This window comes from Neopsephotus bourkii, unplaced genomic scaffold (genome assembly GCF_033783945.1).
Source record: "Neopsephotus bourkii isolate Nb327-2 ecotype Australia unplaced genomic scaffold, CSIRO-AGI_Nbou_v1 NB_1655, whole genome shotgun sequence".
NCBI classification, from domain to species: Eukaryota; Metazoa; Chordata; class Aves; order Psittaciformes; family Psittacidae; genus Neopsephotus; species Neopsephotus bourkii.
The window spans coordinates 5,211,840-5,225,758 of NW_026902129.1; the positions used below are offsets into that span (position 1 = coordinate 5,211,840).

Here is a 13,919-nt window from a genome sequence, read left to right on the forward strand (position 1 = left end):
TACTGGGACCAGTATTATTTAATATATTCATCAACGATTTAGATGAGGGAATTGAGTGTACTATCAGCAAGTTTGCTGATGACACTAAGCTGGGAGGGGTGGCTGACACGCCAGAAGGCTGTGCTGCCATCCAGAGGGACCTGGACAGGCTGGAGAGCTGGGCGGGGAATAACTTGATGAAATATAACAAGGGAAAGTGTAGAGTCCTGCATCTGGGCAGGAACAACCCCAGGTTCCAGTATAGGCTGGGGAACGACCTGTTAGAGAGCAGTGTAGGGGAGAGGGACCTGGGGGTCCTGGTGGACGACAGGGTGACCATGAGCCGACATTGTGCCCTTGTGGCCAAGAAGGCCAATGGCATCCTGGGTTGTATTAGAAGGGGGGTGGTTAGTAGGTCGAGAGAGGTCCTCCTTCCCCTCTACTCTGCCCTGGTGAGACCTCATCTGGAATATTGTGTCCAGTTCTGGGCCCCTCAGTTTAAAAAGGACAGGGACCTGCTGGAGAGAGTCCAGCGCAGGGCAACTAAGATGATTAAGGGAGTGGAGCATCTCCCTTATGAGGAAAGACTGAGGGAGCTGGGTCTCTATAGTTTGGAGAAGAGGAGATTGAGGGGTGACCTTATTAGTGTATATAAATATATAAAGGGGGAGTGTCACGAGGATGGAGCCAGGCTCTTCTCAGTGGCAAACAATGAAAGGACAAGGGGTAATGGGTACAAATTGGAGCACAAGAGGTTCCACTTAAACCTGAGAAGAAACTTCTTCTCAGTGAGGGTGACGGAACACTGGAACAGGCTGCCCAGGGAGGTTGTGGAATCTCCTTCTTTGGAGACATTCAAGACCCGCCTGGACACGTTCCTGTGTAACCTTATCTAGGTGTTCCTGCTCCGGCAGGGGGATTGGACTAGATGATCTTTTGAGGTCCCTTCCAATCTCTAACCTACTGTGATACTGTGTGATACTGTGAATGGTGGTGTCCTCTAAAATGGGAGAAATTTTTGGGCGTTACTATTAGCCTCAAAATTTTTCTGCTGATTTTTCAGCTAGAGGCCAAGGTCCACGTGATATATACTAGAAAACAACTTCCCAACAGTGCTCTTAAGATCTGAATGAAAGAGCATGAAATTTAACTAGAGGTGATGCCATCTGTTGTCCTAGTTCTAGTTCCCATAATACCATCCAAATCAGTTGGGATCTGATCAGTATCCTTCCATTGAAGGAAAAGCTAATCCATCATGATGAGAGAACCCAGGCATCCACAGGAGCTGTGCTATATTGTCCTCTGGTTAACCAGCTTCATCAAGCTGGAACTGGGTGGATGATTAATTGTGTATGTGTCTATACTGATAGCTTGCCTGCCCAGCTTTAGCCCACAGCACATCACCTGCAGGTAGGTGGCTTTTCACCATACCTGAGGCTATCAGAGGATAAGTTGTTTGCCACTTCCTCCTTCAGAGCTGCAGATGGTACCAAGACCTGTCAATTCAGGTTTCCTATTGCTTCTTCAGTCTTATCTGAACTAATCAGCCTCCAGGAGAGAAGTTACTTCAGGTTACCTCTATACAGGTCTTGTATCTAATACAGTTCTGAGATGCCATTGAAACAGCTGCACCACATTATGGTTTCTTTTGGAATGAAAAAAAAAAAAAGGGGGGTTTTTAAGGAGCTAGTTTAATTTTCCCTCCTGAATACAGCATTTAGCAGCATTTCACTTGCTTCCAGTAATTCTAGGCATGGTGCATATATGGCTTATTTGGAAGTTTTGAACTTAATGAAGAAATAGAAATGGACTTCAGTTATTTTTGATGGGGATTTAATGCAGAAACCTCTTGATATGTTATTGCCTTTTTCAAGTTCTACTTGAAACCCTCCCTTGCAGTGCCGTACCCTAAATCTAGCATATGCTGCAAAGGGGTTGTGGTAAGCAGAAAAGTTCATAATTAAACAAAGTACTGTGGTCTCTATTCACTACATTCTGTGTGAGGTGTTCCAGTGTAAAAGATTCAATGTTTTTCAAAGCAGATTATAGCCAGGAGCTATTTATTTTCCCTGCTCATGGCAGACAGGTTGGATCTTAAGGTTCTTTCCAACCCCAACTATTCTGTGATTCTATGATTTCTTTGCTGAAGGATGAAGAGACTTGAATTTTTGTGTGCGTAGCTGTTCTTATTGCAATGCACAGAAATGACTATGCCTTACAGTAAGAGATGCATCCGTGAACTAGATTTATGTATCCCTGTCAAAAGCTAACCGTATTTGTAGTGTACCAAGATGTAAATCTTTCTGGGGTGGGGGGAAAAGGCAGAGGTAAGAGGAGAGGGAGGAGCATGTGCAGGCAACATAGGGCTTAAAATGTACCAAAGCCATTATCAGAGTATCTCTAAATGAAAAAAGGTTATTCTGAATCTACTAATTTGTCAAAGGTGAATTTAACCTTTTAGGCTAATTCATCAGGTTGCCCCTTTTAGCTGCAGAAGTTTCTATTTGTATCTCTTGTTGAAAGAAAAATCAATATACGTGCAAACACTATACACAGAAGTGAAAAGGAGAGAAAGCTCACCCTTTCAGAAGGAGTCTAGAAGTGTTCATGCAGTCAGTGTTTGGAGAGCATTGGGTACCTGTATCTGAACCAAAGGGGCAGATGAGATCCTGGAAATCAGCCGATGTCTGGAAAATAGTACAATCCTATATGTACCAAGGTGTAGCAGGCATGAGATCTCTGATTCTCTCCAGATACTTCGTTATGCCTGCATTGCACCAAAAAGGGGTACAGAGCATACGGCATCTCTTCCTGTCATCACAGTCTGTAAATGAGCTGGGTTCTTGGTGTCATGGTTGTTCATCATTCCTGTGCTCCTCCGGGCTCCTCCTTTGCCCTGCCAATGTGTCACGACTGTCAGCTTGCTGTAGCATGCTGCTGTGGTGAAATGAACGTTAGCTGACCCTTTTGAAGGGCTGTATTGTACTGGGATGTATGGCTCAGACAAGGGAAGTATGAAGCAAGTACTACTCACTGTTGTTTGTTTTTTTTTTGTTTTGTGCTGTGACAGAGGAGACCCAGTTTCAAGTGCAGCACTAGCACACCTCAGACAACAGTGGGTGATGGAGCCATTTTAAAAGCTTAGTTTTAACACTCCCATTCAGGACACCTTCCTAGAGAGCCTCACAGGACCAGGCTACTGCAGCAGCACCAAATGGCCACTGGGTATCCTATGGCTCATGAACCTGTTTGTAGATGTAGATGGAAGTAAAACCCATGTCTGTGAATTATGTTACAGTCCGTCCTAGATTATTGCAACAGTATATTTGGGAATTAAGGTGAGATGCTTTGATACCATCTACGCTTCAAAATTTTGTTGTGAATATTGTGCTGGAGGAAGTCTCCAGAAGATGGCGGGGATTAAAATGTATTAGGATATAAGAGTAACAAATTATGACAGCCTAAGAAGAGGTCAGAATGAGGCACTGACATTTTGAAGCATATGTTCACATATCTTGAATGTTTCTTGTGAGTAATAAAACTGAGCTACTTATCCCTGCTGGCTGCTAGTGATCTTGCGGTACTTTTCATGAGGATAGCATAATTAAGCTTTGTGTCTACTTCAGTAACTCATATCTGCCATTCTTACTTCCCCATGTGCCTTTCAGTTGTCTGCAGGACTTCTCAAACTTTTATTTTCTTTATCTGTAGTTGTCTTTGCAGGTAAAATTAATCATGCATCCTGGGCTTTACTGTACAGTCAATATTACACAGCATATATTACATTGTTTTTGTTCAGTTAAGTCCTGAGGAGAACCTCGATGTAAATTATGTGATCTGTGTTTCACTGTCGGGTGACCCCAGCATTCTCAAATGCTAGTCTTTTAGAACCATATGATACATTACTTCTAATGTAAGGCCCATACATTGCAAGAGAATCATCAATTTTGTAAGCATGGAAGACCCTCATCTGAGTGCCTCTCATTAAAGAGAGACATAGACATGCTGAAGAAAGTCCAGTGTAGGGCTGCTAAGGGGATTAAAGGACTGGAACGTCCTTCCTGTGAGGAGGGACTGTGAGAGAGTTGCAACTGTTCATCTTAGAGAAGAGAAAGAAGGTTTGTGGGGAAATGGGGGCAAAGAACATTATTTTAGAGCAAAATTCTCGTCGTTACCTTTTTCTAGATCACATGTTCACTAGTACTCTTTCTACTTCTGCACAATGAATTTATTTTTCCTACACCACGGATTTTCCTGTTTAAACCTGATAATACCTAATATTTTATGACTCTGTCTTCAGAATTCTAGTAATCAGTTTCTTCAGTGGAGCTTCTGGCTAAAATTGTAGTTTGTAGCCCACTGGGAACCATGTATTCTTCTGTCTGTGAGGACTGTCATTATCTTGTAAACCACACTCAGTTTTTCACTGAAATTGGTAGCATTTTGTCCTGTTCCACTATAATTCAGGGACAGCTTATTTGTATAGCACTGCTATTTGTAATATATATTGCTTAGAAATAATTTATCTTTGTGGCTGAGCAAATTGCAGTATAATTTCACTGCTCTTGCATAGACCTTTCTCCTGTTTGCAGCTGTGATTTCTGAGTTACAATCTCTCCAATATAAATAATGCATTAGTTCATAATTTAAATGTGACCTATCTTTGCAAGACTGGTGACTCGCTATAAAGATCTTTGTGAGCAGCTTATGGAACTTCAAGCAGATTTTGGTAGCTGATTTATCTCTTCTGATCTGTAACATGTTGTGAAGGTTTGGCTTTTATGTGTTTGACGGTGCTGTGAGGACCCCAAACTGCTGAGAGTCTCTTAGTATAATGAAAGGCAGTGGCTCACAAGAGAATTGGACTAACATGGGCTCTGCTAGATTATCAAACTCTAAACTCAGTAACATAGCATTGTAGTTACAAGACAGGTTTTCTTTGGTGGAAAAGCTGACTGATGCAGCTCATTTCCACTTCTGCACTTCTGATGGTGTTAATTCCTGTAAAGTATCAAGCTTTAAACCCAGTTGCTGAAAGAAACTGTTTTAAAGGAAAGGGAAAGACCTACACATCTCTTAAACTATGTTTGTTACCAGACAATGCCAGTAAGGTCACTCTCATTCTCTACTGTCACTTAACAGTTATTTTGCCCAGATAGTACTGCACGAAGGGACAAGTGAAAGGTAGTCACGTTGGTGGCATCCTGGTGATACCACTTAAGAGCTCTAAATGAGGCAGTGAATCTCTGTATCAGAAGCAGCACTTTCTGGTTCAAACGAGAAACATCTTTCTAGTCAACAGCAAAGTGTAAAAGAAGGGTGAGTTAAAGAAAGGAAGAACGAATTTAGGGTAAGCAGGAAGTTGTTTGGAAGATACCTGGGCCTTTATTTTGAGCATGATATAAATCCAATAAATCCAGTGTGTGGATGGATATACTAAAGTGCTTTCAAATGACCTGCATATTGCCCTCATAAGCCCTCATGAAGAACCAAAACCACTCTGTGGGGTAAACATTGCATTTATTCTTCCCACACATTCACACTTCAAGTTCTTAGCTCTATATTTGTATATGGAAGTGAAATACTACATAGTGGTATTATTTCTAATTGCATCTACTTTTTATTTGTCAAATATAAATACAGCTCTTGGACTTGATATCTGTGTAATAACAGTATACAACTGGAGTTTTATCAAAGCCAACATAATAAAACATTTCTTGCTTAAAACTTAAGTGAGAAGAAACTTAGGTACTTAAAGTACTTAAACCCCTGTATTTTTCATCATTTGTCTGTTAAAACCCCTTTGAGGACATCAAGTAGCCCAGTCACAGTGTAACTCACTGTTAAAAGTACATACTGTAGTACTCTTCATTAAAAGACACGCATACCTAGCAAATTTAATTTATTGTTATTTTCTGAGAATTGCCACACCTTTTTGTTTTTATTCTTAATGAACCATGAAGTAGTAAATTTGATACAAGAGGAATGAAGTGTGATTTCCATGTTTTCTAGGTTTAGTAGCAATTTCAGCCCAGCCCTGTTTCCATTAACCACTGCTGCAAAATGCCCATTTGCTTAAAGGGGAACCTTTCCCGATTGATATTTGGCATGTTATTCTGTAACTTTAACTTCAGTATTTGCTTTCATTTGTATAAATGTGAATCAACTCAGATGTGCACTGGCCTTAGATTGCCAGGTGAGTCTCCACTTAGAGCTCTGCACAAGTGTCTGGCAGCAAGAGTTTCTCCACTATGATGGAAGGAAGCCACACTTCAGTTCTTCACTGTAAAACTGCATTAAGTAAGAGATAACACTTGATCACTTATAGCTTCAACAGACACATTGTCTGTTTCAAGTATTAAGATGAGAACCACAGGATCACAAAGACTTTTAAGAGTCTTTCAGATTTTAGGGAAAAAGTCAAAGATGAGCAAGCTCATCTAAGTTACTAAGCTAAATTAATTGGGAGTACCACTAATAGTGTTTTGAAAATGAGATTCACATTTAAGTGTAGTTTGGCAAATTTGATTCGGTATCTGATAGGCTGGAACAGAAGGCCGTACAGGCTGCCACTGTCACAGTTGTTTCACTTTTCATTGTTCTTTGGTTTGGTTTGGTTTTGAAGTATTAGAGCAATATTGATGTCTAGGTATTAAATCTTGGTTTACTGTCTTTCTGAATTAAAGCTTTAAACTCCTCATCCATTGTAAATGGGCTCAGTTAAACGATGCTGAATTCTTTAGGGTTTATGAAAGTCTAAGGATAAAGTGCACACTGTGTAGCAGATCTTCATTCATCTGATGCTGTTTTTTAATACAATCTATTTCCTAAATTTTTTTACTTAAAAATGTAAAGAATGGCTGTACCATTCCATGGTATGCAATTACTCAGTGTGACCTTGATTCCCATGCCACATATCTGAACACTAGAGAGCATGAAACACTGAAATGTTCAGTTGCTAGAGTGATGAAGGAAAAGAAGGGTCTTTTTTCCCACACTTGGAACATTTCATTTTGCCGTTGACCATTTTCTGAGTTGTCTCTGTAGGAAAAAAAGCTTCCCTTATTTGCCTTTTTATCTTCCTTTTGCAGAGCTGTATGTAGTTCCTTGTTCATCAAAAACAGGAACCACAGGCACCTACCAGGGAGCCTATCTCAGAAATCCTGTCTTAGCAAGGCTTTACAGAATGACTGTGGATTCCATAAGAGGATTTCCAAGTTTTATTGGCTTATTTCTGCTGGAAAAAAAATCACATAAATAACAAAATCCTAGTTCAATTTCACCAGGTCACATTTATAAATTCTGATTCATAGGGCTTGCTTTGTCCTTGATCCTGAAACACTTTTTCTGGCTAGAGCAGAACATCAGTACTCAGGTTGCATCCTAGGCATGAGCACTGTAAGACTTAATCCACCTGTACTTGTTCCTTCAGTGCAAGGACATGACTGAGTTATGTGTATACAGAGGATACTCCATAAATATAAACGTTTAATGACATTAGCAAAAGTTTGGGTTCCACAGAGATTTTTATGACACTATTCAAGATTCTTTTGTCTGATCAGAAATACTCATAGTAGGAAGAGGCAGAAACAAGGGATGTGTATCTGATGGTAATAGCAGACCTGAATATACGAAGCTGGCTGGTAGTGTTAATGTTCACCAGGACTCCAGCTAGGAGAGCAGGAGAAAAGAGTACTTGTTCAGAATCTGGAGAATGAGAACAGAGCTATATATTTGGAAATCAGGACATAGAATCAAGGCAGGTCAGGACAAAATAAAAAAAGTTGCACAAAATATGGGGCACATTTCACATGAGGCTGAAAGTGCAGAGTCAGAACATAGTAGGTAAAGTAAGTGGGGAATAAAGAGTCATGTATACATGCCTGTGTTGCCTGGCGAGAAGTTACTGCAATGAAAACCTTTTGTTGCAACCTACCATATTTAGCATTTTGTAACTACAGCTCAGCACAGGCATGACTGAACATCTGGAATACCCCTTTTCTGCACTGATCACTCCTACATTACCTGCTACACATAAATGTAAGCAGATCATTCAGGGAAGGAGGAAAAGCTACAAAGCTCTTGGTACCATTTACACTCAGGAAGGGAAGACTTGACCACAGGAAGATGCTGTTTCAGCGTTTCTTTCTAATCTCTTGTATAAGAGGAAGATGAAGCAGCCATTGCTGCCATGTTTTCACCAAGCTGAAGTTAAGGCATGAGTGCTAACTAGACACAACAAAGTTTTAGGAGGGGAAAAAAAAGGTGTTTGTAAGTAAAGCCAATAGTGAAATGGACAGCCTATATGCTTAACGATAATAGGCTAAATCAGTTAGTTACCCATTCTCTTTAATGTACGTTTTATAGTGAACAAAAGCCTGAGGAAGACTGCTACTGAAGGGCAAATAACCAGCTATCATCTCAAGGATTTAATAAGCCTTTCATTACTGCACGGTCCACATTGTGTATATAATCTTACTTATCATTAATCTTGGATTATTATCTTAGTTCTGCATACCATTAGCTACTTCTGTCTTACATTGCATTAATCTTGATACTTGTGTCCATGTTGTATTGAAATGTAAATAGTGATGGTTTGTGACTGAATTTTAATTGAGCAGTTGCCTGCCTTGCAGAAAACTCCAGAAATTAAGACAGCATTTCTAGAATACCTGTGCATGTAGTGATTCATTCTTTGTCACTGAGTATGTTTTTTATCTCACTAATACTGAGCATAAAGCAGAAACTTGTTCTGGCAAGTGAATGGAATAAATGAACTGTATTTCTTTGTTTTCATGGCTAATTCTGTAATATTTCACCATCAACATTGTTGGCTGAAAAAGACGTTTTCTGGATGACCTGCACTGTGTTCATCATATAGCTGGCACTTGGAAGTACTTACAGTGAAAAGGTTTATCAATTTTGCAGTAGTGAACATTGTTCCTTCTTCTTTTGTATACATGGCACTTCATCTCTTTGGATCTGAGGCAAACAGAAAGACAAAGAGGTCTTTTTTCCAGTGCTGATACAGAATTGCAAGTATCCTGACATAGAAATGAGTTGCTTGCATTGTTTCATGATTCCCACAACACTGATTTTGTTGGTCCAGACAGTAGGTGTCTCAAAAAATAACTGGTGTCCAGTGTCAGTCAATACTCTTCCAGTATACTTGATACTTGGGCCTTTCCTAGGACATCATCTTTCCACATCCTAGCTTTGTCATTCTCTGCTTTACAAAAATGCAGTCTGTCCCAAAGGTTAGTTCAATCTTGACATGCCTCACATTTCTCTTTACACTCATTTTCTCTTCACAAAGTCAGTGTTCTGAACTATTATTCAGAGATACCCTCTTATACTTCCTCCAAGAAAACACAAATTTCAATTAATAGTGAATAAACTTACTAACTCTGCTCTTTAGATGCAGCCCCTGCATGACTCTTGAGAAACTGTTTTGAGTTAGTGCATTGGCCATCTGTTTTAATCTTATCTAAAAATCCAGTGTGAAGAGTGGCACTTGAGACTGCAGTTATTCATCTTTCCTGTCCTTCTTGGAGTCTGTTTTCTTTCCTTATTGGCTTGCTTTGATCAACCCTCCAATTTCCCATTTTCTACAGTTTGTTTCCCCCAACAGTGCTCATACTTGTGATTAAACATTTTATTCTCTCCTCTTTTATTTTCTCTCAGTTATGTCTTCTCCACAGTTTGTATCTGATTTTCCTTTTTCCTATTATCTTTCTTTCTTAGTATTGATGCACCCAGTGGTGCACAACCAGTTGAGATTGTTCCCATATCAGATCTACTGACTTTCAGGCTACCTTCTTATTCCCAGTTCAGCTGTCACTGCAGCTATCAAAGCTGCAAAGCAAAGTTCCTTCAACAGTTTTCTTGCATGCTACCCCACTGAACTGCTCCAACCTATTGCTCCCTCAGGAAACCATTAGGAACTGTAATTCCAATTTGAAACAGAGAGTCAGAAGCTATTATTACTTGGCTTGGGAGAATGTCATCCATGTAGCATATTTTAAATTCCATTTCAAAATGAAAAAAGTACTGTAAACTAAAAAAACCCACAACCACTCTTCTTTCTGAACTTGTCAAATGACATGTTTCAAGAATCTCAGCATGTTTTCCAACATTTGTTTGACTCGAGATATTAATCAAATCTGGCCCTTTCCTCTGAACAGTCTGTTGCAAAGAAATGTCAAAAATTTCATGACAAACTGCCTGGAAAGCAAAAGCAAAATATTGTGGAGGGATTTTTTTCCTTCTTTTCCTCCTCTGTTTAAAATAAAACCACTAAATGTATCTGCCAGCTTGTCCTTAATCATCTGGAATACTAAGCGGTAAGCCCGTTGCATGACCTGTTTCAGAACCAGTCCCAGCATTATGCCTCTGTTTATTTCCTTTCTGACTTACGCTTTGTGTGCTCAATTTCGGGAGTCAATTTTTGTAACTGAAATATAAGCCCTTGAGAAATCAAAGCTAACAATAAACTGAAATACTGACAGGCCCTGAACTGCAGTACCCAAATTGCAGTGCTTGAAAAGCAGAAAAATAGAATCAAGAGCCTCTAAATGACTCTAAATTATAGTCTATATATTTTTCTATGGGGCAATCACAAGACTATTTAAGTAGAATAATAGATTCCCAGCAATGAGCTATTTGTAATTACAATTACACATACCAGGATCATGTCATTACAATTTTTACAGTCAAGTGCACGTTATTAAAACACTTGTTACATTTTCCTTAAAAACAGTTTTGCTCTCAACAGGAATTATTTTCTTGAAAACACTGCTCATTTTAAGCAGCTTGAAATTGGCATTATTCACGGAAAAAACGGGTGTATGTTTATGCATGTTGGATGCAGCTGTGTGAACACACATGCACATACATGAATTGTGTACTCTTGGCTGTTTATGACTTCAACAGTGAGCCTTCTGGCTTCAAAACAGTTCATTGCACAAGTTCTAGCTAATAAATGAATTGTTTATTACTTACTGTACATATCTGTTTTCAGCAAATTGAAAATGAATTGAGTAATAGGTTCTGAGTAGAGCATTGTATTAGTATATTTATCACAGAGCTGTGACTGCACTGCAGCAGAGCTGTGAATTCATTGGCTCATCTTTGCTTTTGATGTCTTTAGAGTACAAAGCTCATTATATTGCAATTTATAAAAGTGTTTTAGGACTCCTATAGAAGAATAAAACACTGATGCAAAGAAGAGGGCGATAAGTCAGGTGAACCTATATGCTTCATATTTTATACATGATATTTTAGGTGAGGATATTGCTCTTTGTGGTAGATGGCAGAATCGTCACAGCAAAGAAAAAGCAGATTGTGTAGATTTTAGCAAGTGACAAATATACTCCATGATTATCTGGAGGAGCACAGTGTAGTGTAAAAAGATAACTCATTTCTGTGTTACTGTTTATTATCATTGTTATTCCCGATGATTGGAGTGATAAAGAGGAAATTCCATTGTGGTAACATCCTGTGCAAGTATCAGTTAAAATCCTCTTTCTAATCCAAAAATCTTGAGAACTAAGAAGATGAGAAATGTGAACAGAGAAAGTAGAAAGGGTTACATATGCCTTTACATCACATTGCCTCTAATGAATGCTGAACACACATCATTAAGGTTTGTAGTTGTATGGGTCAGCTAAGGGGGAGTGTTCCATGCGAAATAAATAAACCATATGTGAATGCCATCTACATCTGATTAATTAATGGTTGATCCAAGTTAAATTTCAGTTCATGACTCAAAGGACCTAATCGGTATGTCCTTCTCAGTATTTAGCAAACTAAAAGTCTGTGAGAATACATAGCAAGGGCAACATGCTGACTCAGCTGTTCATCTGTGGTACAGTGGGATAACTAGAAGTCTTGCTAGGTCTGGTTTTGCTCTGTTCAAAATAAGGAATATTTGCATTTCTCTCAGAGGCAGGAGAAATTAGCATCCTTTACTTAAAGTGTTCTGTTAGGGATTTAATAATGACACCGGCATTTATACCAGTTGTCATTGATAAATGTCTCAGAAACATCAACTTCTATCTCACATTTGTTTCATTGCATAGAATATGTGTTTTGCTTTACTGCCAAGACTATGTTTTGAAGAGGAAAAGCTTTTACTGTTCAGGCAGAAAGTGTTTTCTACAGTGCTTACATAGCAGATTCTTCCCAATCATGTGGGTACTGGAACAACCCACTGGAATTAACAGTTGACAATGTAAATGTTAATTCAAGATCCAGTTTCTGTCAAGACATTAGGACTTAGCCTAGCTTAGCCTCCAAGTCAGTGCTTGCAGGGTAACTTATTTTCTATGGAAGGTTCCAGATTGTGTCTACCACAGTGAAGAAAGTGGCCAGATGATGGTAAAGACTAAAATAAAGAACAGTGGTATAGGCGAATCCCAAGTCATTCATGCCAGACAAGTAAAGGATCACTTGCTGTTAGGTTTTTAGGAATACCACCATGTTGCAGTATTTTAAAATAAAATCCTTCAGGCAATCCTCACATTACAAGATCAGCATCACTTTAGTAGTGCTAAACGATGTTTTCCTCAAGTTTCCTTTAAACCGCAGTTGGCCTATTGACTTTCAGTATATTGAACTCAACCTACCAGGTATGAAATACAGCTCCATCTCATTATGTCATAGCCACACTAGGAAAACAGGATGCAGAGCCAAAACCGTGTAGCTGATAGATGTCATCTTATAGTTCCATGACCATCAAGGTGATTCATATGCTATAATTTGCAAAGCAAGACATATTTTAATAGGTTGTGCTTTTGATGCATCAGGATTTTTATCACCTGTTTGAACATCAACATAAGATAACTGCTGTCCCTGATTAAGATATTAGGGACAAAGCAAGTAATGCAAAAGCTAAGATCTGTTCTGGTGTACACCAAGGAGTGGAGGATTGTCATAGCAGAGAGCTATACATGGTACAAAATCGTCCATCAGTTGTGTAATCATCTTTATTGCTGAATAATTCATTATGTTATGAGAAGAAACATAAAGATTTCTAATGGTCAGTTTCTTTATTTCCCCAAAGATAAATTTAGGAGTAAACTCATTTAAAACAAAGCTCTATGAAATTCTCTATTTGCCTTGTGAATCAGTGTGTGATCACTCATATTTATTAGAGGGGAATATAGTAGTCACTCTTACGTATTACAAAGGCTACTCACTGCTCTATGTCCTCTGATAATTATAATCTTCTAAAGAATAAGAGAAACTTCCTCCAGATGTCTAGTGTGGATTATAAAGTGAAGTTGATTCCATAAAATCTCAGGAGCTCTATTTAATTCAAGCTATAAAATGTAGAAATAATAAATAATTAACAAGTCACCTAAGAACCCATTTTATGGCTTGCTCTCAGGCCCAGCCAGTATGTTCTTTTCTGACTTGTTGAAATAGCAAAAGTGAGGTTATTACATGAATACAAAATTAATCCAATACTTCAAAAGGTTTCGAGTTTTTTTCAGTAGCCTAGTGTGTAAACCCCAGGAGATTCTTCTGGTGATTCTCAGTGCTTAACACATCTCATATCCCCAAGAGGGCTGAACTGTGCCACATTGGCACAGTTAGGTCAGAAGCTAACTGCCATTCCTTCTACATGTTTATCTAAATAATAAATCAAATACCCCAGTCCAAAAAACCAAAAGTGGCACAGGTTAGACCACAGCTGCTCTAGAAAGCTTTAACCTGGTTACTAATCAGGCAGAGCTCTTCACAGGCCAATGAAAAAAGTTAAACAAAACTCCACTAGCGGTACGTCATATTTAGTAGCTGGCGTTTTGTAACAGTTTATTATTCTTTTTGTTTTGACCCATTTAATAGACTTAAGGTAGTATTTAGATATATGCAGATGTTCTCATTTACACCAGCTGACCACCTGGCCCAGTTTGCTGACTAAAAGATTGTGCAGT

General features: G+C 38.9%; 1 protein-coding gene across 1 annotated transcript in view; it reads left to right on the forward strand.

Annotated features, from left to right (window-relative positions):
• The window catches only part of CNTNAP2 (contactin associated protein 2), a 1,027,100-nt gene that overhangs the window by 644,842 nt on the left and 368,339 nt on the right, over positions 1 to 13,919 (forward strand). The window lies entirely within an intron of this gene.